The sequence below is a fragment of the Cibotium barometz genome, chromosome 7 (assembly GCF_041138505.1).
Source record: "Cibotium barometz isolate CiBa-2024 chromosome 7, ASM4113850v1, whole genome shotgun sequence".
NCBI lineage: Eukaryota > Viridiplantae > Streptophyta > Polypodiopsida > Cyatheales > Cibotiaceae > Cibotium > Cibotium barometz.
The window spans coordinates 47,683-72,171 of NC_141052.1; the positions used below are offsets into that span (position 1 = coordinate 47,683).

General features: G+C 38.9%; 1 pseudogene; it reads left to right on the forward strand.

The window, feature by feature from the left end:
- The window catches only part of LOC147636545 (transcription factor FAMA-like), a 79,842-nt pseudogene that overhangs the window by 43,000 nt on the left and 12,353 nt on the right, over nucleotides 1-24,489 (forward strand).

Below are 24,489 nucleotides of genomic sequence, written 5' to 3' on the forward strand. Positions count from 1 at the left end.
AGAGGATCGCATTGGTAGCCTAATCACTAAGAGAGAGAGAGAGAGAGAGAGAGAGAGAGAGAGAGAGAGAGAGAGGGAAGCATAAAAGAACAAGTGATTAGCACTAATCACTCCCAAAACCAAAGCCTAAGCACACCACACATACTAGATTAGAGTTGCAAAGAGAGAGAGAGAGAGGACACTCCACTTCTATTGCAGAAATGGGAGAATGAGTTACAAACAAGAGAAATTGGCTTTTATAGTTCCAAGCCTTTTCCCACTAGGCCACATGGGAGGAGTAAGTGACCTGGGGCGCCCAAAACATAGTTACAAGGCTTTTCTCTATGGTTTGGCCAACTAACCAAGATCCTCTTATCTCTCCATCAAAGCTCAATACTTGGGAGCGTCTTTAGGGCATTTCCCTCATCAAATGACATGATTTACAATATATAGTGCCAAGGCCCATTACATAAGTGTGCGAACATAGTTGTTGTAGGAATGTGTTAACTAATATGTGGTTAACATAGTTGGTCCATACCTACCTCTAGACTTATGTCTTCAGGCTCACGTCGATAGGTTTACATACCTAAGCTCATTGTTCATGTGTCCCAACTCATGTGTTCAGATTCATGGCTCATGTCTACAGGTTCACGTGTCTAGACTCGGGTCTTTTTATGTGGGCTGTGGGCTCACGTCCCCTACCTGAGAGCCACTTTGGCCTGGTTTTTAGTGACTTATGTGATTTTTTGGACTTGATAGGTGTTCTTAATGTTTCTAATCTTAATTAATGGTTGTGATGTAGCTAATTAAGTGTTTTAAAATTATTTTTAGATGGTTCTACATGCTTCTACTCTACCAATTCAACAATGTATGAATAAATTATGAAAAAATATAAAATACATGAATAAATATTAAAAATCTCACTCTAATTCAACCTAATGGAGCTCAATGCTCATGTGATGCAGCTAATTAAGTGTTTTAAATTATTTTTAGATGGTTTTAGATGCTTCTACTCTACCAATTTAACAATGTATGAATAAATTATGAAAAAATATGAAATACATGAATAAAGATTGATAATCTCACTCTAATTCGACCTAATGGAGCTCAATGCTCATGTTTTTGGAGTGGATTATTCCACTCCTAATAATAATAATTATGTTAATTCTTGGATCAAAGCAATGAAATTTGTAATGAAACCTAAGCCTCTTAGGCTCTGATTTCATGCAAATCACCAAAAACTTAGGTTTTTCCTTACTAGTAAGTTGAACAAAAAATGTCCTAATGAAAAGTAAACTCCAAATCAAAATCAAGCACAACAAAAAAACACATCCAAGGATCCAAAACTATATGTTTTTTAGAGTGTGACCTCCTAATCAACACTAGGTAATATTAGTTGATTCTAATATGTTAAACTTATCCTCCCACTCACCAAGGAAATGCTCACAGAAGTGCTATGCCCACTAATGAGAGATTAATCTTAGAATTAAAGGAGAAATACTTACTTGTCATGGGGATGCTTGTGCTAACCCGTTTAGAGCTCTCCAAGGAGGCTATCCAGCCATTTGTAGTAGCTAGTTGTGGATGAACTCTCTATCGCTTGTCACTCACCACAACGATGTTTGATGTTGACTCCTTGGACATACCCGCTCATAGCTCCATATCCATGGTGGTGCAATCAAATAACTTGCAAGACACACACACACACACACACACACACACACACACACACACACACACACACACACTTAGCAAGAGGATAAGAGAACAAGAGGCGCACAAGATCTCTAAGATTGCAAAAGGGAAGTATCTGTTCTCATTCCTTACATTGTTATTTATACAAAACTTATAAGTGTCCGAGCACCCAAACTTGGGCAGCCATTGTGTAAAAATAAGAACCATGTGTCTCTACACCTATTAGTGTACATGTGTATGTGATGCTGACATTACACTTAGCTTAGACATCCCTTGTTTACATCATGATGCGCTCATTTGAGCGGGAAAAATCCATAAAATGTTACACGAAGTGCTTAAAAACCCGCTCGGGCGGTTCAAAAATTACAAGTGACCATTTTGAAATAACTTGATGAATGATAACCACTTGCTTAGCTTAGACGGCCTTTTGAAATAACTTGATGAATGATAACCACTTGCTTAGCTTAGACGGCCTTTGAAAAATATGTTGGTGGTCCTGCCTAAGATAATTGCCCAGCTAACCGCCATTGGAAATGCAGTTAACATCTCCTCGTGCTTGAAGCAGGTCGGTTCTCGGACCTATGCATGGAAAATCAAAGTTGGGGGAAATTTGAAGATCAGATATATTAAAGAGATCATTGGGTTGTCGTTGTAGAGGCCTCGGTGTTGCTGAATTGATGATTAAGCTTTCTTAAGTGTGGCAATTAATAGGGCTTGTGATGTATAAGAGCCTTGGAAGGTTTTTGAGATAACTATATGATGTAGCAGTATAGATTGGTTGTCGATGTTGAAATTGGTGAAGCCAAGAGTAAGTGCACATGCATGTGCATAGGTATAAACAAATAAGAGTGCCTAATGCATGCACTTTAAAAATGCAAGTGTTTATATGCTCCATAGGAAAATCAACAACATGATGTGCAAGAAGAGTAATTGAGGGGTAATCTAGGCAATGGGTCGTCGTATCTTGGCCTAGGAATATCCCACCAAGATCCTCGCATCCAAAATGTACTTGGATGGCTTCTGATGTCGAGGCTTCTAGTCTTAAGATAAAAGTGCATAGTATGTGAGTGTAGTGAGTTTAAAGATTTTGAGTTTTAAATTTTTTATATTATTTTATTATATTTGGGTATGCAATATGCATATATGTAAAAGGAAATGCTATGCATGACGCCGTGTCACAAGACTATGCCCTTGACTAGAAAATCTTAGGCGACATTAGACTTTTATGCCAATGCCTAGATTGGTGACACCTCTAGCATGCGAGAGGATTTTGGAAGCAAATGCAGATGTGACATATGGAAGGACTATCCTAGTGATTAGAAAACCAACTAGCGACTTGATGCACGAGCTCTTATGCCTACCACTTTTAGGTAGGCAACTACATATCACAAAACTTTTTGGTGGTAGCATGTTGCCAATGCAAATGCCTTAATTCCACGGAGTATTTGGTTCTTTTAGGTAGGCAACTGCATATCACAAAACTTTTTGGTGGTAGCATGCTGCCAATGCAAATGCCTTAATTCCACGGAGTATTTGGTTGTTTTAAAAGCTTTGTAGGGAGGACGTAATTTTGTATCCACCATTTTCTCAAAATTAGAAAGCATGTACCCGAGTAGAAACTTGAGACAATGGAAGTAGAAAGCCACCACATCCTCATTAGGTCCTTCATTGAGATCATACAGTAACTGCTCTTTGCCCCATCTTGTGCTTGCTTGTGGAACATCTAAAAGTGTTATAATAAGTTGTATAAATCTAACAGTTTCCACAAAAGCAGGATCAGGTATCTGCCTCCATCATGCATAGTACACTTTCTTAAGGTGGCTCCTCATTACGTGTATATCTGTGAAGGTTGACGGGTGGAACTTAGGATAGTTAAAGATACAGTTGGGATTTCTGCCTTGTTTGGCTTTGAAGACTTCCCTAGTCCACTTTCTATGGTATGGCATGAAGCATGTATTGACACCAAGGTTCTTTGGTGAATAATAATAGGCATAGGCATAGTGATCCACCTGTTGGTAGCTCCACCTCCATTCCAATTGTGTGCTCGCCCATCCTGTTGGCCTTTCAATGTACCTTGGAGGTAGTGTATAACCACCTTTTTCCTCCACTAGATGTTCCTATTTCCATCTTTCAAAAGAATATTCTATTAAGAAAGCAACCACCTATACATCAAGAAGATCCGCTAGGTAAGGGTTCTTGAAGTGTGTGTTTTTTCCTATGATGGGCTCTCATAGGTCTCTGGCTTTCCATCTATGCTTTTGTACATGCTCTACCATATCACCCCTAGGAGGATAGGCCAAATAAGGCCTCTTGTCCATCATTTCTACTATGGATGTTTTGACTCCTAAAGTATGGTCATATGGGTATTGAGGATCAAATGTGCTTACTTGCATAAGTGCCTCAAAGAAAAGCTACAGCCGCAACCAAGAGTTTCCTTCTTTAATTAATTCCAAGTAAGTGTCCTCTGGCATTTGAGTGAACATATCTTATTTTGCAAAAAGTTCCATGATAGTATAGGAACTAATTGCTTAGAGTGAAAGATATTATACCTAGGCTATTCCTCTGTCTATTGTTGTGTCATCTACAGAAATGGGAAAATCCATCTCTGGATCATGTCCTTTAATAGGAATTTGAGATGCTTCCCTCCACCAAGCTTTGTTTTCTTGCTGCCCAACATTATCTGTTGCTGCATGTAGTGGACCCTCATAAGGTACTATCTGTAGTCCTTCTTTTAGTGTAGGCATAAACTCCATGCTATTTCTTTCCTCAATGCAAGGCTAAGTAAGATCCATGAGTCTTTGGTTATCTGCCTGAGATTCCTACCTTAGCTCTCCCAATATATTATACAAGGAATGCAGATGAGGAGCCACAGCTTCTACCTTGGGGTAGTTAATGAAGTCCACTTTCCAATCTAACCCTTGGGCTTCTCCTGTTAGCATTCCTTTTAGGAATCGATAAATTTCATAAAATAACTTCACTATTCCCAAAGGGTAATAGAGAACACTATCTGCATCCTTTAAGTGTTCATAGACTTGCCTGACTTCTTGCATGCCATAAGCTTCTAGCCACCAGACACTGTCCTTTAGCCACTGTGAGGAACTTCTAAAACTGTACAACACCATAGGGGCTTGTAGCTCTATCGGCCCTTCCTCATCATACCATATTTGTGTGAGAGTAATGAATCTCACCCATGCTCAAAAATTAAGAACAAATGGGTGCATTGGCCATAATAAAAGATCCCTTGGATTCCTTATCCCATATTCTTGGTTGAAAATTCCAAAGGTGAGGAGGGGAATTGCATAATGGGGTAGAAAAGATAATATGAAATTTATATCAAACCTCTTTAGCTTCTTGAAGTCATATTGCAAAGTTACCATTGATAAATTTAGGCAACATATCACCATTTTGATTGGAGTAAACAGATTTCATGGTGCCACAGGTGCTTTGGCTAAAAAATAATGATATGAAAGGCCAATGTCCCAAACCAAACATGGTCTTTCACTCCTCATGGTTTCCAAAGTATGCTTTAAGCTTACTATCTAGCAGCAATTTCCTTTTGTGTATCACATTTCATTATCACTATCCACAGAGTCTTGAATTAATCGTAGATACTAGAAGTACCTAGAGGAAGAGAGCTGATTAACTTCCCCTACAACCTTGGTCAATTGAGTTAGAGATCTAGCAAAAATATCCTTGACACTGCTAAATCACTTGTTTTAGAGCTTCATGTGAGTGCCCTTCCACCATTTGCATAAGCCTTCTTAAAATGTGTGTGAGCCCCATTATTTCCCATTGGATTGCATAGTCTTGTTATGAAAATCTTGTAAAGGTAGGTCAAGTTCTTTTGCATGACTGAGCATTAGTGTAGCTTCAGCTTCTTTACTGTTACCTTCACTATTGCCTTTAGAACCTCCCTCTGTTTTGATAGTTGTGTGGCTGAGCATTCACAAGGAACGGAGTGACATGTATGTTAATGCCTCTAAAGCTTTGACCATCACTTCATCTTCTTTTGGGTTAGGTGGCTTGCCATTGAAGTGTTGTTTAAAATCATTTTCCCATTGAATGACTTTAGTTTCATCAATGGAGGGGTAATTGATGTGAGGAAAATCAAATTTTAAAGAAATTTCCCCTTGTTTTAGGCTTTCCATATGCAATGTAATGAATCAGAATAATTTCCATATGCCCAAGGGGTGATAAAGATTGCTCTGCCTAACACTTAAATACAAGGAGAAGTCCCTAGCCTCATAAGGTGCATAAAGTTGCATCCAAGTTAGGATTTTCTCTAAGTAGTCTCCAGATGTTTGGGCTTCAAAGGTTAAATCTTCAAGCAACCCTGAACTGATGAGTTCACCCTCTTCAAAGAAATCTTGAGAATTTAGAAGCACCCTAACCAAGGCTCTGTAATTGATAACTATAGGATGCAATGGGGCATAGAAGAGATCACTAGGGCTTTCTAGACTAATATTCCCATGAAGAATGGCCATTACAAATGTTGGGAAATTTTGTCTGGACATCTTTTTAAAAACCCACTGCACTACCTTGCTGCTTAAAGGAGTCTCAAAGTATATGTCTTTCAAAGTCATATACAGTAAAAGGGTAGAGGTGTAAAAATTTTGGGTTTTTGCAAGAGTTCTCGGGGATGCAACTAAGGTAGCTAGATTAGAGGCATGGTTAGAGATGGTATCAAGTAATGTACCTTCCCCTTGCGCCACTAGAGAAGACTCCTCCTCTTCATATGCTGATTCGTCTTCTCGAGAGTAGAATCCAATTCTCTTGCTTTGTCCATAGCTTCATCATGATACTTTGTGCAGTCTTCTTGTGCCTTTTTTAGCTCCTGGAATACTATCCCTTTCTGCCTTATGCTTGAGCTTTAGCTTGAGCTTTAGCTTGAGTTCCTCAATCATTCTACTTTTGAAGCTACTATACCAAACTTTCCTTGGCTTCCTGTAGTCTACACTTCAAGTCACTACATTGTGTTGTTAAGTCTTTTATCTTAGCTGTTTCCTCAGCAACCTTGATGTGAACCCGATTCCTATATGCTGTTACCAAGGCAAGTTCTTTTCTTGAAGTTTCTATCTCTCTTATCAGATCCTGGTTTTTTTAAAAACCTTTGCATAACGACCTTGAAGCATGTTAGCATCTGTAGCCCACTTTAAAGATAACATTTTTTCCTCTTCAAGATTGGCCATCAATTCTCACTGATTTGCTCTGCTTGGTTGGCCGATTCCTAGAGTTGGGTTTTGAGCTGTGTTATTTGAGTATACTATTGGTCAATGACTTATTTCTTGTCTAGTGTCTTTTGTTTGTAAAATGTTGCAACCATTTGGTTTATTACCCTTGTTAACTCTAAAAGCTGCAACCCTAATTCCTCCTCTGCTTGTTTTGTGTCCAATCCAAACAGAATGACTACCTGCTCCTCCTGTACTTGTTGCACTTTAGAGTTTAGGAATTCCTTTTCAACCCTTTGGTTCTTTGTCAAAGGTTCAAAGGGTTTTGACACTTCTTCAAGCATTTGAGTGGTATCCCCGAATCAAAATTTCCCTTGCCTTTAGGGTCAGCTGCTGCTGTTGGCTGCTCTTGTTCATTGATGCGGACTGTGCTTGTGGAGCGATTACAATATAGGTTTCTCTACACATGGATGAATATTCACCTTGCACATGTTGGCTGCTTTTCTGCCCTGAGAGCCTTGATCTCCCTGGTCTTGCCTCTCTAAGCTTCTTGTCGAAGGATAGTAGGAATGTTTACACCCTCTTCTTTAAGGATCTTTTTTTGAAAGTGGTGGTCAAAATCCTGGAGGCTGAAGACCCACAAGATGTCCCTCCCCCTACCTAGACCTAGTACACTCTTCCATGAGTGTGTATGCCGAAGTGAATGCAATCATTACAACCAAAGAGGGTGGGTACTGGTAGTAATTACCAGACTAAATTAGACATGGTTTCCATGGACAAGAATAGTCAGGTTTTTGAAGGCATCAGACTCGAGGGGGCTGAATAAAGCATAGGAAGTGTCCAATCTCATTAAAAATAGGGAAGTTTAAAAAAATAGGCAATAGCAATGCAGATTCTGAGGTGAATATAGGACAAAAAATTTATCAACTATAGTGAGAGGAATAATTGTGAAATTAGGAGTGCAAGTAGTCCATTTAGGACAAAATCAGTCTTTAAGAATCAAAGAAGGCCAAAAATGACTGTGTGGCCTAGCTACCTAGTGTAGCTCGTAGAAGGGCTTGTCAGAGAGTGGCTCAAGGACCCAACCCCCTATCTAGGACATGGAAGGGAGCTATTAGCAATAATTCGCACAAGATTTGGGTAAATACAACTTAAACTAGGTCATAATGTAAGTCGCTCATTCACATGCGCATGAACCTGCTTTTTGTCAAAAGCAGGTACTTACCTATGTTAGATTCAAAGAAGAAGGTGCAACCCTTTAGAGCATTACATGAGGCACAATTGTACCAAATTTCATGCCAAGGTGGTCCTTAAGTCAGGAGATTTTAACAAAATATAGGTTTTTGTTTAATGTGGGAAATTTTTGAAAATTTCTGCAGAGTCTACCTTGTATTTTGGACAAAATTTAAATTTTTACTTGTCCAAAGAAGCATGATTTTATAATTGATGACAAAAAGGGAAGGAATAACTTACCCAATTGGAATCAGACTGATCAATTGATTCTAAAATAAACTCAATTAATGCCCGAAAAGCATGCGTATTACACAAAAAAGCATAAATTCAATAAAAAGCATTATAAATGCAACATGCAAGCCTTTTTTCCAATAAAAAGAGATTAATTATGACTCAATTCCATCTTAGATTCATTTGAGCACGATATCTATGCATCTCTGGGCAAAGAAATCAAATAAATTGACAAAAAAGCACATAAAGGCATAGTTTTCAGGGTTTCGAGAGAGATTGTGAGAGTGCTAGGTGAATCAACTTGGTGAAAATGGTGAGAGAATCCCCAAGAAGCAAATCGTGTTTCCCCTCAGCCCCCTCTGCTACAATTTGTAACAAAAACCTCTTTCTTCCAGGCTATGTAGGCAAGGTGTGTATGATGAGCTCCCGGGCTTGTTGTTGACTAGTATGGGTATGGCCTCGTATGTGGTGGAAAACCTATAGCAACGAGGGAGATGAAGGGGCTCAAGAAAAAGGTTTTGTTTTGTCTCTCTGTAAGCGAGTTTTAGCAAATAAAAGCTCACTTACATGCATAAATAGCTTTTTATGTTTAAAAATAAGTAAAAATCTCAAAAAAGCATGAAAAATTACCAAAAATAGTTGGAAAATCATCAAAAGTAATTCAAAAGCTAGAAATCATATTTGGACACTAATTAAGCTCAATAAATAATTAATTATCCTAATTATTTTTAAAAATTATGCTAAATTTAGTGGACCACTAAATTTAGCTGACTGTCGAGTTGTTGGATACTAATGAGATTTCAGGTGTGCATAGCCTTTGATGAGTAGACTCTGGATATGAACTCTTGCAACCATTGGAGATATGTAACTAGCCCAAAATAGCAGTTTCCTCATCCAGTAAAAAACGACTATGGGGACCAATTGAAAGATGAGTCTGATGGGTTGTTGGCACCGTTTGAAACTGTGGTTAATTATTCCATATGGGTCTAAGATTTGGTGTATCAATGAAGTTTACATCAAATATGTATTGGACAAGATCATGTTCACTTTTAAGAACATATGAGCCTTTTTCAGGTATGCTGAATTTGGGGTCTGGCTCATATTTACATCACGGCACCCGAGTTGCCTAACAGGCACTATAATACTATTTTAAGTATGTAAATAGAGTAAAAAAAGTTGGGGGTTTGACAAAGGGCAAGTTCATAATACCATTCTTGCATGTGCAAGACCATGTTGGACTCTGATTGCATCCGCCTGCTAAAAATAGCAAACGTGGACCCCTGCCTAGTATGTAGCATGCAAATTGAAAAATTTGTTCAAGGCACATTTTGATTGCTTCAGAAACATGGGTGCATGTGTTGGATGGGAACAAGATTTGATATTCCTATAGGCCGGTGTACTAACTAGGCATATACCACGCCTTATCTTCATCCGAGGTCAATAGACTCCTTTTTTTTCCAAACGTGGATCCCTCTAGGCCAGTAGTGCAACAGTTGCTATAGATCACCTGTTTGAAATAGGTTTGATGTCTGTTGGATACACAAACAATGTCCGATGAGATCAAAGTTTGATATGCCAGTGCTTTCGTATGTGATGAAGCTTTGTGCATGAGCCCTTGGCATTTCGTCATCTCTAAGGTGATGCTTTTCCAAAACGTGGACCCCTTATGTCTATGTTTGGCATCACATAATATCTTTGCGCAGGAGCACTATAGACAAGCTACTTTTGGTGCCAAACTTCCCCGGAATAGTATGGAGTTTGACATGCTTGTAGTCAAGGCAATTGACTACCTATGTATGAGAGTCTGTAGCAAACAGAGATCAATAAGGGCCCTGTAGAAGCAAATGTGAACCCCCTCTAGGGGGGGCAACAAATGGTGAAACAATGCCCCGTTGTATATGTGAAACCTATCGGAGGTGGTTTGACTTGGGTAGAATACTCAGAATGGGTCAAAATTTGGAATGTCGGGCCCTAACACCGTGTTGTCTGATTTTTATTGGTATGGACTCAATTGAGTGAGGTTACAGTGTGTTTTTAGCTAAAAATAGCAATTTGGCTTCCAAAAATAGAAGAATTTGACTTTTTCTATTTTGAGCATGTTCCCATGGGCCAAATGTCATAGGATGGAAATCAAGGATGGCTCTTGCCACCCTAAACAAGTGTACAAGATTTGGTTCAAATTGGGTGTTAGATCTAAGGTCATCTTATGCATTGATGTGAACAGGATCTGTGCAAGTCAATTACTAAAAATAGACCTTACATTATCCCAATCCTTACCAAAATTGGTATAGAGCATTAGGACACATTCCATAATCCTGGTGTGAGATCTCACTGAAAACGAACAAGCATAAGGTTAGTATCTAGAGTACTGTCCTCAATTAGAGCCTATAACCAAATATTTGCTAGTGTGAATAGGAACTTAAGAGAGCAGCTCCAATTTGCACTTGGCATAATTGGGTCAAACTTTATATATGGTTGAGTAGGGATGTTGTAAAGTCATATTCAAGAGCTTGAATAATTCGGGCACTATACATCCTACATTTCAGTCAGACAAGATGTGCGCCAAGGTACAAAAACATGTCGGAAAACATAGCAAACATGATCAGATAGACTCAAGACCTGGCATGTAGCAAGGCCAGTGAACAATGTAGCAAGACCTAATTTATGTCTAGAAGTCCCTGTTTTGAGCAAACGTGGACCCTTGACTAGACCATCTTCAAATTGCCTAGAAATCAATGTTTTTTACCTATTTACTGCCCTATTTTAGTAGCTAGGTAGGAAATTGGAGTAGAATACGGTCAAATTTTTACCAAACTTGGGCTTCTACTAAGATGGGTCTGAAAATGATGTCCGGGGCCCTGTTCAGCAGCTTAAAAAGGTCCTTTAGTTGACTAGAACAATTCAAGATTTGGTATGCTTGTAAAATAATAAAAAGATTACACACGTACCAGAGGGTGAACATATTTGATGAGTGGAAGCCTAGTATTTTACCAAACATGTACCCCTGATTGGGATTAGTATTACTTGGTCTAAACCGATGATTTTTACCAATTTGAAGCCCTGTGGAAGCAGGTAGACTTTCCGGAATTGAACCAAAGTTGATGAGCCTATAGTCGTAGTTTCTTTTCTTTGCCACATATGTGCATGGGGAAATCTGAGTACACCATGGTCAAATATTCACCAAACGTGGGATTTTACTGAGCTGGGGCTGAAAATGATGTCCAGGGCCCTGTTCAGTTGTAGAAAAAGTGACCTTCCTTTGCCATTTACAAGAGTTAGGTTGGACAGAATGCAATCCAATCTTATAGGCATCAAGTACTAAGTGTTTTGCATTGGCCTATATGAGCATATGTCAAATAGATGATTTGAAGGGGTCCTAACTTCCAAACGTGGAGGCCTATACAGAAGTGGCTTTTTTTGGTGTGCGGTGCTCAGTTCAACTGCTTAGAATATGCCTTTCAACCTGTCAGAAAACTCTTTGACCTAGTAATCATCTAGTACATACATAAGACTACTCATATGTAAGAGGACTCTGCAAACCAGTGAAGATAAGGTCATGGTTCTACCAAACATGGACCCCCTATAGGATAGGGTCACACCAGAGGCCTGACAAGAGACTAGAAGCAGTTGTTGATGCTATTGAACCCCCATATGTTGTCTGTTGGTCACATTAAGCTTCATAGGCTTGTGAAACTGGATGTAGTTGAGAGTCTTGCAAAGGCATACTGAAAACCGATAGGTGGAAGATCCCTAAACTCCCAAACATGGAGATTTACTTCCTGTGTTTGACCAAACAGGAAGACAAACTCCCAAACGTGGAGCTTTACTTCCTATGTTTGACCAAACAATCAAATCTTTGCATTGGAGTAATAAAAAAAATATAGAATTTGTACCCAGAACAACTTGACCTTTGATATGCATGTAGTCCATAGGACTTTATACCTCTGTGCAAAACCTTGTTCCCATATGATAGGCAGAAGAACCCTATTTACCAAACGGGGCCCCCTATGTGGGCATTTGTGCCACTTCATCCTGGAGACACCCTTGTCTTGTTCAAGCCGTAACTTTTGACTTACAGCTTCAATTATAGTAATCAAATAGTCAAAAGTTATCTACTAAAAACAAGGATTCCAAATGTGAAAGAACTTTGTAGAACTGGGTACTCCATCAAAAGTTATAGCTGTTCAGGTAAAAGTGAATGATAAATAATGATCCCTGAGCAGTTTTGACTAGTTAACCACATCCTGCATGTTTTGACCAGTTAACCACATCCTGCATGTTTTGACTAGTTAACCACATCCTGCATATGGAATAGCGTGAAAACATGGCAAATTTTACTGAAATGGGTCAAGATTTGATATGTGGCTAGTTCAATATGTGGAATAAGCACATGAGTTACCACATAGGCATCTTGTATCAGTAAACAAACCTAACGTGGAGCCCTAACTTGACATGAGTGCCTACTGTCTCTAGAAACAGCCTTGACTTCCGGAAGACGTAACTTTTGACCTATAGTGCTGATTGAGTTAACCAAATAGTCAAAAGTTATCTCCCAAAATAAGGAATTCATATTTTAAAGTATCATATCCATTAGAGTTTCGTATCAAGAATAATATCCACTCAAAAGAAATTTTAGTGCAGCTCGCAAAGCCTTGCCCCATTTTCAGCTTCTAGCATCAATTTATGATTTTATGAGTCGGGACAGGGCAAAACTTGCTGGAATGAGTCAAGATTTTATACCAAGAAAATCAAATAGGTAAAATTCATGCATGTAAGACTCCATAGAAAAATGACATTAGGAAGTACTGCTAAATTCCAAATGTGGAGCCTTTTACCCTTTATCTCTACAACTGTTTGTTGTGTAGAAAACACCCTTACTTGTTTGGGCCATAGCTTTTGATCCACAGCTCCGATTGGGGTGATCAAATAGTCAAGAGTTATCTAATGAAAACAAGGATTCCAAATGGGAAAGAACTTTGCAAAACTGGGCACTCCATCAAAAGTTATAGCTGTTCAGGTAAAATGTAGTGGAGTATTTGGGCATATAGTTACATGTTGAGCTTTTAACTTGAACTAACTGATCGAGAACCTTTGGACAAGCATTAGTTTGACACCAAAATTTGAAAATAAGCCAATAGGAGGTCAAGTACTATTGTCGATACCCAAAAGAGGCATCAAACTGGAGGGTAGGTTGTGGAAAATCTCATCAATTAGCTTCATGTCATCTAACGATAACCCTTGATCCACTACTGTTTTTCCCTTGTCATTTTGATTCCTAGGCATAGTTGTTCCTTGTTATTCCATGTATTTGCTCTGAGCTTGCCTGTTGGCTTCCAATGTTGAAGTTGTTTTACTATTTGTCTCTGGAATTGGCTTTTATAGACTTAGCTCTGACTTTGTGTACCCCCATTACCTGCAAATCAATAGCTGATGCTTTCCAAGTAATAGGGCATAGGTTCTCTATTTTGATCCACTTTGTAGATGTAGTGATCGGAGATCGGCCGCCGATACAGTCACTTTTCTTGACGGGGGCGGATTTTATTCCGTTCCTAGGAGGAATTGATTTGATAGCATGTTGAATCCACTCATCATTTGTAGAGAGCTTATGGATTTTATACTTGGGTACCCAAAATGATTGCTTGGTTTGTGCCAAAGCTGGATATTTTAGGTCAGTGTTGGTAACTGATTTGTATTTCTGAACAGCTTGTGAGGTCACCAAGTCCAGAACTTTGGAATATTTGGAATATTTGCTATGAGTGGGCCATTCATTGTTGCTTAGAATTTGCTTTTCTTTGGGCAATAAGACTTCCTAGTCTGATTCAAGTGTTTCCTCCTCATATGAAGAGGCATTGTCTGAAAACCTTACCCACTCAATGGGTACATGCATATGGTACATTTTGGCATATGGCACCTCATTCGACAAATAGATAGTTTTCTTACCCGAAGGTAAATGAGCCACGAATGTATGAGCTCTCCATTGAATGTCCAAGACATATCTGGCCATCCAATTCGTGCATAGTATGACCTCTCCTTTCACTTCTTCTGCATTCATGACATGACAAATACCTTCCACAAGATCATTGTTCATATAATGAGACACATTGAACAAGCCGCGGCACTTGGGCACATGACCATTGAATGAACTCAAGGCTAGACCCGAATCTTGAAGTGTCAGTTTGCCCATTCTAGCCCAAGATTTGAATATAAGATATAAGGCTTAAATCAGCTCCTATGTCAAGTAAACATAATGGAGGAAACAGTTTATTCATGGCAAGGTATATAAGGTACACTTGTCATGGTGGTATATAGTCATTAGTTCCTCAATTGTTACTAGCCATGTGGCTGGTTTGAATTGATAGCTTGTTAGATTATTGTTTAGTCTTCTCGGCATGAGCTCTAGCTTCTAGGTCGAGCTAGCTTTTATTTTTCTATCTCCTCTTATTTCCTTGTTTAGATTCATGGATTGCTATGAGCATGGTTTCCGTAAGTGGTCCATAAAACCTATGCAATTTTCTCCCATTTACATATACGTCAAAAGGTATTCCATATAAGGTTTCTAATTTGTCCATGAGCTGGAATTAGTGAGCTCACAAATTCTAAATGGACCCATGCCCAACATCTTGAGTTTCCATTTGTTTCTTTTGACAGCGTACACCAGCACTAAGTCACCTTCCTTGAATTATTTTTTGCTTAGGTGGTTGTCAAACTATTTCTTTCTTCGAAGCTTTTCAACATACAACCCATAGGCTGCACGAAGTCTAGTCTCATCAAGGTGTTCTAGTTGGAACAACCTTTCGGATATCTCATTGCGCTCAAGTTTTTCTGATATTTCCACTCTTAAAGAAGGCTCAATATATTCCATAGGCATGACAACTTCCAACCCATATACCAAATGGAAGGGATTCATTCCAGCAGAAGCAGCAGTCTTATAGGCTGTTCTATAGGCCCAAATAGCAATTGGAAGCTTTTGTTCCCAATCATTTCTACATTCATTTACTATTTTGGTCAATATGGTGCATAGAGTTTTGTATGTAGTTTTCGCTTTCTCATTGTCTTGAAGATAGTATGGTGAAGATTTCCTATGAACAACCATAAATTCAGCTAGGAGAAATGTGTTCACCTCATTGATGAAATGGCTTCCTCTATCACTTACAAGTTCCAGTGAAAAACCATATCTTGTTATGATATTATTGTACAAGAACTTGTTGAAATTTGAGCATAATGATGAGCTATGATGGATCAAACACTAGAATCAACATCATTAACAAAGTGATTAGTAAATGATTAAGATGTAATTAGTGAATGATTAGCAAATAATTAAGACGTAATTAGTGAATAATTAGCAAATAGATTAATGTAGGCATGGATACTCAAAAACCAGCAAATTCTCATTAGGGCTATGCCTCAATTTATAGAGTTTACATCAAGCATCAAATCCCATTGATTTCTCCATTATTCACTCCCAGAATATCTCCACCTTTTGCCTGATTCTCTCCACCTCTTCTCTTTTCCCTGAATATCTCCCAGAATATCTCCACACTCCTAAATTCTCTCATGCTACCCTTTATTCTCTCCCAGTAGATTCTTCTCACCTTTTCACAGGTTCTTTCACAATTACATCTCCTCTTTTACAGCCTCTATCCAAAAGCTTGTTCCCACACACACCCTATTCACTTGTATATTTCAACACCTCCCCTCAAGTGAATAATCCTAGAACACCTAGACCCTATACCAAGTTTGCCTCCCCTTACTTGATAGTCCGCGACCAGTGTCTACTCCTCCCCTCAAGTTATCTCAGCACACCTGGACCCTGTATCAAGTTTCTTTCTTACTTGACAGTCCGCGACCAGTGCCTCAAGTCCCTAAACTCCATAGTCCTTGACACTCTCTCTCTCTATGTGTCCAAGGCTACTATAAGTGCCTGCAACCTTGACTAAAGTGCTCACACATACATCTACCACGTGGCCTACATCATCGGTGGCTCAGAGGTGGTTTTACTTTATTGGGGCATGTTACATTGGGTTGTGGGGTCTCTCTCTCTCTCTCTCTCTCTCTCTCTCTCTCTCTCTCTCTCAGAGATTTTCACATGGCTCCTCACTCTTTGGAGCCTCACATCTTCTCTTTTCTTCAGTCTTCTTCTCGTGGCAGCTTCTCTCCACGTGTCCGTCTCTTCTTCCAGTCTTCTCGGGGCAGCTTCTCTTCTTGTGGCAGCTTCTCTTCTCGTGTCCATGTCTTCCTTCAGCTTTTCTTCTTGGTGTCGATCCTCTTCTTGGGAAGAGATATTCTTCTTCTTTCATGGCTGGGGCCATGAGCTCGTCCGTCAGGTCATTTTGCTCCATGTGAGCAACATGTTTCAATGTTTTGCTGACAGTTCCTTTGGGCTTTTTATGTTTATCTTGTATCATTATGCAATGCAAACCCAAATCTATGCGGGAGGTCTTACCTCTTGCCTTATTCTGGACAAGGGCAGTGTCTGTTCCCATTTTTACACTGATGTAATGTGCCAAATACATAATGCGTATAGCATTCATTCTCATGCACATTCCAAATGCAACTCTGGTTGTGAATAATCTTGATTTTGAGTGAGATTTACAGGCATTAACCAAGGGTTAAATGCAAAATGATGATTTTCCCAGAAATTACATTAAATCAAGGGTAACCAATTTGTACGGGATGGTCGGAGTATCAAACCAACTCCGATTTACAATCTGAAGTTATAGGGATCTGTATCAGATACCTAATGGTTAATTTGAATCCTCAATTGCACCAAAGTACAATGATTAGCAGTGATTAATCACTGATTAGCAAATTAATGCTCTGTTTTATGTGCAGAAAACAGAGTATGCGGGGAGTCCAGATCTGGTGCCTTCCACTTCAAATGAGCTCAAATGCTTTCAAAGGCATCAATAGCAATGAGTCTAGTAGAGGATTAAGCCAAGAAACACAAGATTTGACCAAATAATGAAAGCTTAATCTCTATTTTACCAAAGTCACTTGCAGATTTGATGAAGAGCTTGGATCTCACTGTAGACTTGATGAAATTGAACTTTGTCTTCACCAGCTTGTAGAGCATGCTTGATTACCCCTTGGGCTAGGAGGAATTGAAGCAATTTGACTTGATGAAGTAGCAATGGCAAAATCTGCAGAGAAAAAAGGCACCGACAGAAAACGCGAAATGCACGGTTTGCTGCGCCGTCTTGCTGAGCATGAAGCTAAAGGTGTTAGCTAGCTTGTGTTAAAAGCTCAAGACCTAATGTTGACTGTGCAAGAAGAATGGAGTCCTCCACTGGCTAGGGGTGAAGGGGAGAAGTGAAAACTCACTAAAAATTTGATTTTTTTGCTAATTACCTACTAATCCTAATTAATTAACTAATGGGCTCATAAACCTAATTGATTCTAGGCATGGCTCTGATACCATGTTGAAATTTGAGCATAATGATGAGCTATGGTGGATCAAACACTAGAATCAACATCATTAACAAAGTGATTAGCAAATGATTAAGACGTAATTAGTGAATAATTAGCAAATAGATTAATGTAGGCATGGATACTCAAAAACCAGCAAATTCTCATTAGGGCTATGCCTCAATTTATAGAGTTTACATCAAGCATCAAATCCCATTGATTTCTCCATGATTCACTCCCAGAATATCTCCACCTTTTGCCTGATTCTCTCCACCTCTTCTCTTTTCCCTGAATATCTCCCAGAATATCTCCACACTCCTAAATTCTCTCATGCTACCCTTTATTCTCTCCTAGTAGATTCTTCTCACCTTTTCACAGGTTCTTTCACAATTACATCTCCTCTTTTACAACCTCTATCCAAGAGCTTGTTCCCACACACACCCTATTCACTTGTATATTTCAACAGAACTTGGCAGTACTTCAAGCATCAGCTTTTATAGTGACTCGGGTCTCTGCCCATTTTGAACAATAGCAAGTAGCTACTATAGTGTACCTTGCTCGAGTGGACTTAGCTGCAGGACTAATAGGTCCAGCAAAATCCACGAAAATAATAAAGATATCAATCCTTTGTAAAAACATAATCTTTAACCAAAATAAAGATGATACATTTTTTTAAAACACTCAAAAGTGTTGTCGGATTTGTTTCACAAATACTGGGGCCAAACTATGTGGAATGTCCAAATGGTATGAACACGGACTTTGTTCTTCTTGTGATGATCTAACTTTATTTAATACTTCTCTCTCACAAATAAAGTTCTCCTCCCCCTCACATGAAACCATTATTGAGAATTAAGGGTTAATTTGGTGTCTGGGTCCTATTTCGGGCACCCGTTTTGTAGCTATATTTACCTTTGTAACACCCCAACCATGTGGAGGCAATGTCTTTAGGTGAAGAGTCCCAAGTGAATAGGTATATATATATCGATTCTCTCAACTAAACCATTTTTGAAGAGTAAAAAAGAAATAAAAAGACTAGGACCCTATGGCATCTAGCATTGGCTATCTTTAGGAGCCACATCAACCTAGATATGGTGCGGCCATCTAAGACAAGATTTGCCTATATGTATTTGGTGCTACACAGGCTTTTCAAATTGAGAGATCCACTATTACAAAAAGTTGTGGATCCAAAGTGGAGAGATATGTATCATTCACAGACAGAGCCCACCAAATACATACAGAGACGGATACTGGATGAGACCCTCTGGAGGGATGTGCAAACTCTCTTAGTGGCTTTGCAGCCAGTATTTGTACTTCTGCGAGTCACAGACATGGAGGGCTCCACTTTGGGCTTAGTGTACCACCTCTTCATGCAGATGAAGAGTCATATTGCAGCCAATAAACACAAGATTTGACCAAATATTGAATGCTTAATCTCTATTTTACCAAAGTCACCTGCAGATTTGATGAAGAGCTTGGATCTCACTGTAGACTTGAATGCTTAATCTCTATTTTACCAAAGTCACCTGCAGATTTGATGAAGAGCTTGGATCTCACTGTAGACTTGATCAAATTCAATTATGACTTCACCAGCTTGTAGATCATGCTTGAAAACCATTGGAGCTATGAGGAATTAGACCAATTTGATTGGATGAAGACAAGATCTGTAGATTTCTTTAAAAAAATTACGCTGGCTAAAAACATGATTTCTCCTCCTTCCGCTGCGGTTTGCGCTTCTGATTGGCTTGGCTAGAGCACCATTGGGTTAGCTAGTCTTGGTACGTATTTCTTACGCGATGTGGATGCTGGGAAGGCAGGCAAACGCATCACTGTGCTGAGAGTATCTATGAGCATATTCGCAAGGCAATTGTTGAGGCTGGTCCAGAGAATGTGGTGCAGGTTGTAATAGACAATGCTACTAATTGCAAGGCAATGGGAGACATGGTGGAGGCAAAGTTTCCTCGCATTGTGTGGACTCTGTGTGTAGCCCATTGCCTTGATTTGCTTATGGAGGACATAGGCAAGCTGAGTTGGGTGCAACCCACAGTTTCTGATGCCACGAAGATCACTACATTCTTCAGAAAGAGAGAGTAGACTACAGTCAAGGGCATATGATTCTTGCCATGAGTAATGACAAATCTTTGGCATTCTTCACATCTCTTGACAAACTCTGAGGCATCACCAAATAGGGTTGGCCACCATGGGCCGGATTGAAGCACTTTTGATGTAGTAGTTTCTATGGCAAAATGTCCACCGCGCCTAGTCCATTATGAGCTTCCTCAATGATAGCTACATAGTCCGACTCCAGCACATATTTTGTGGAATCCCTCCTCCTCTGTGCATCGAACTCTAGAGTGCTGGCAGCAGCGGAAGTAGCAACCTTGCGCATAGGGCAAAGCTCCCCGCTCGGGGCCTCGCCCATGAATGTCCGGATAAGAGACTAATCTAGTGGTTCTTCCAAAACCGAACCTGGAAAAAAACTTCCCTCGCCCAGAAAGCATAGGCGATTCCCCCAGGAAAATCTTCTAACGTAGTCAAGAGCCTTAACTATCCTTTGTATTTTGACCGAACGCTTGGGTCATATGGCCGAATCGAAGGAGGAACTTGCACTTGGTTCATAGAGACCAACGCTTTTTTCCCATCAAAAGAGGCACAACCGTTGATTCTTTTCCATAGAACAAGAATTATCTCGTGATTTACTTCAACTATCGTAACTTGAATATAATTGAATTTTATTATAGAAATCCATCGATCCACCTAATCCCATGGGTTAGCCAACCACCCAACCACTGTATTGATAGGGTCCATTATAAAAATTTGGTTATGTTTTGTCCCGTGTACCAGGGAAAAGAGCTCCCAAGCCCCCTAGCCGGCTCTCATGTAAAAATTTAATAGACACCACTTACGCACCCAATATGAAATTGCCTTTTCTCTGATTCAACTATTTCCAAAATAGCATTGCAATAAAACCGTAGTGTTCCATCATAATCCTCAGTATTCCATTTCCAGGTCCAATTTCCAACTTTTCCACTTTTCAACCATAAAATCCAAAATTTCAGTCATTCCTTCCTCGGCCTACCTATGGCATCATTGGCAACCAGAACGCTCACCACCTGGTAAGTCCCTCTAGGCTCACCTAGTACTTAACTCAGGGGCCTTTTCAATAGTTCCTAGCCCATAGTATCTAGGAATATAATCTCATAAAAATCCATATGGACTCTCCATTGAAGATCAGCTAGATCAACCAACAAGATCCATGTAAAAGAGCCATGAACTCATCTGTGTTGAAGACCAGCAAGGCCAATCAACCAAATCCATGCCCGTGTTCCGAAAACAACTCCAACACATTTTTCTTCCTCGTTGCATGCGTGGGTATCCTGGGCAACCCAGAGCCCGAGCACCGTATGGTCAGCACCCTCTAGACTCCTTCGCAGGTCACCTAGTGCTTCACTCATAGGAGGCCGCTTCCTTGGTCCCGAATCCACCGTATCGAAAGCTCACCATTTTAATCGAACCGAGACTGGTCAAGACCTCGGCCGACCTTGCCATGCGAGACGTCCTTCTTTGACTCTCCAGCTATCGTAACATTTTCACTGAGGTCCCCACAACCTCATTCCACAAGATAGTCAAAATGCTTCCCCTAGCATTCTTGACATAAAACGATCCCCTTTAAAAAAGAAGTTTCATATGCAAATACAGTTTCCAACAAAATTCCCATCTTTCCACATCATTCCATGTCATTTCTCATCATTCCACATTCTTCTACATCAATTCACATCACATCATTCCACATCCATTCACATCACCCCACATCCATTCACATCCTCCCACACCAATTCACATCCATTAACATCATTCCCACATTCATTCACATCATCCCACATCATTTTCACATTTATTCACATCATCCACACATCATTTTCACATCGCTCCACATCAACCCACATCATTTTCCATCAATCCACATCACTTCACATCAATCCACATCAACCCACATCATTTCCCATCAATCCGCATCACTTCACATCATTCCTTACATCAATCCACATAAATATACATCAATCCACACATTCCACATCCTTCCACACATCACTCCACATCATTTCTCACATCACTACACAGCACCCCACATCAATCCAATTTCCACAAACAAGATGGTCTCTTTTTGCTTTGAGCAAATCAGGTTCGATTATCAACTTTCTTTGATCTAGTTATTATCAGAATCCTTGTTCCTCAATTAACCAGGTAAAAAGTACAGTTACTCTACTTTTCATACCGACAGAACTTTCTAAGTCTCTGCCAATTACTTGGCTTAGTTAAAGGCAACTTTTTCTCGTCAAAAGTACAGTTACTCTACTTTTCATACTGACAGAACTTTCTAAGTCTCTGCCAATTACTTGGCTTAGTTAAAGGTAACTTTTTCTCGTCTCACTTTTAGATCCTGGATCCTTTCAAGGATTCCAGGTTCCTTTCTCAGGGAATCTAGGAATAATTCACTGACAAGTAATTACATTCATTCACTAAGCGTGTTTTTTATCTTTTTCTGGGAAATCCTTTTCCCGTGCAGAATGTACCCCAAGATTCTATTTTTTTAGAATCTAGACGTATACTTCAAAATTTCAAAAGTTAAATGTGTTCATAATTCCTTTTTTCTGATTAAAAATTATCCATGTTTTTTCGATGCATTCCTATGAATATTTTCACATTCTTTTCTCAAGTTTCTCAAAAAAATATGCTCAATATTCTTCTTTTTGAATAAAAGAGTTATGCATCTGATCTCATGGGATTTACAAAATCAATTATACCCATAATTCCTCTTTTCGATTAAAAATTTGTCTATGTTTTCTCGATGCACCCCTATGAATATTTCCACATTCTTTTCTCTATTTTTTCAAAATAAAATTTCATGGGAAACTCCACTTTTAGCATAAAATTAATTATGCATGAATTCATTCTCTAATGATATAAAATTTTCCATAGCTTCCCCACATTTTCTATGAAATGAGAATGCTCAAAATTTCACTTTTAATATAAAAATTATTTATACATAAATTTTATTTTTTAATGGTAAAGATTTTACCATAACTCCCTCATATTTTCTATGAAATGAGAATGCTTAAAATTACACTTTTAGAATAAAATTTATTCTATGCATAAACTCATTCTCTAATGATGAAATTTTTGCCATAGTTTCCCCACATTTTCTATGAATTGAAAATGCTCAAAATTACACTTTAAATATAAAAATTAGTTTATGTATAACCTTCATTTTCTAATGATAAAATTTTGCCATAACTTCCCCACATTTTCTATGAAATGAAAATGCCTAAAATTATACTTTTAGCATAAAGATTAGTTTATGCATAAACCACCTAAGCTTGAACATAAACATGAATTAATCATAAATCAAGAAAAACATGGTTTTAAGAGAAAAACCATAAAATAAAATGCTTCCCAAGCATGAGGGAGGTTAGGAAGAAGATTAACATTAAAAAGAGAGCATAAACTTCATTGTTTAGGCTTACCCTTGGTTTGCTTTTCTTTACCTTACAAAAGTTGTGTAGTCCTCAAAGAAAAGGCTTGGCCACCAAGAAAGAGGGTAATCTCCAAGAGAAGAAGAGGTTTAGTGAAGCACCAAAGCTTCACAGTGGAGGGCCAATGAAGAGGGAAGAGGAAATTACACTAAATTAAAAATTACACTAGCATGTAAATACACTAAGATGAAAATAAAAAAGCTATAGTGGTCTATTTATAGGTGAGAGAGGCCAACAACCAAGTCCAACTAGAATCTAGAGGTTTCCAGCTTCAGTTTGATCCAATTTGGACAAGTTTTGGACTAGTTAAACCCACTTTTTGATCCACTTTGATGAGAGATGAGATATCTAGCTACTTTATGATTTTTTTGAATAAAAAATGACCTCCTTGATGTTATTTCTAGGAGCCTCCTTCATGAGCTCCACTCACCCTCCTGAGGAGGTGTCAAAATTCCCATTTTTATACTAATAAATCCCAGTACTAGTCAACTCTTCATCTTATGTGAGAATTTACTCCTTTTTGGGAGAATTTCTTTTATTCTTACATTTTTCTTATTCAAACACTTGGATTAACCCCATTGGCCCTTTAGAACACTCTTTGGACCTTAATCCATAATTTTCTGAAAATGGATACCCTTAGGCTAAGGTGTCTAATGCACATATTCAATTAATTTCTAATGCATAAACTCTTTTTATACTTCTGTTTCAGGGGAATTCATCTTAAATTTAAATGATAACTTTATATCCAAAATATCTCAAAACTGTATTATCTCTCTCTAGAATGTTTTCTCTCTCTAGGCCATCAATGGTGACATAAATGTATCCGTCGTCTTTCTTCCTCCACTACATCAGCTATTGTGGCGGCTCTTGTTGTGCGGCTATCTGGGGTGGGACTCTTTCTCTTCTTTGTCAAGTCCGTTTTTTCAACTTAACAAGACGCTAAAAGAATCTCAGGTGAAAAGACCACTTTATTTAGAATTCGAATCAAAAGGAGTTAAACTTTATATCCCAGGATTCTGAGAGGGTCACATGGCCTTAACTATCCTTTGTATTCCGACCGAACCCTCAGGTCACATGGCCGAATCAAAAGGAGGAACTTGCACTTGGTTCATAGTAGAGACCAACACTTTTTTTCTAATGATGTGCATTTTCATGGATGATTTAGCTACTATAGATGCCACCTTGGATAGTGATATAATACACATTCATGGGGATGGCAAGTTATAGCTATGTTTGATGTGCTAGTA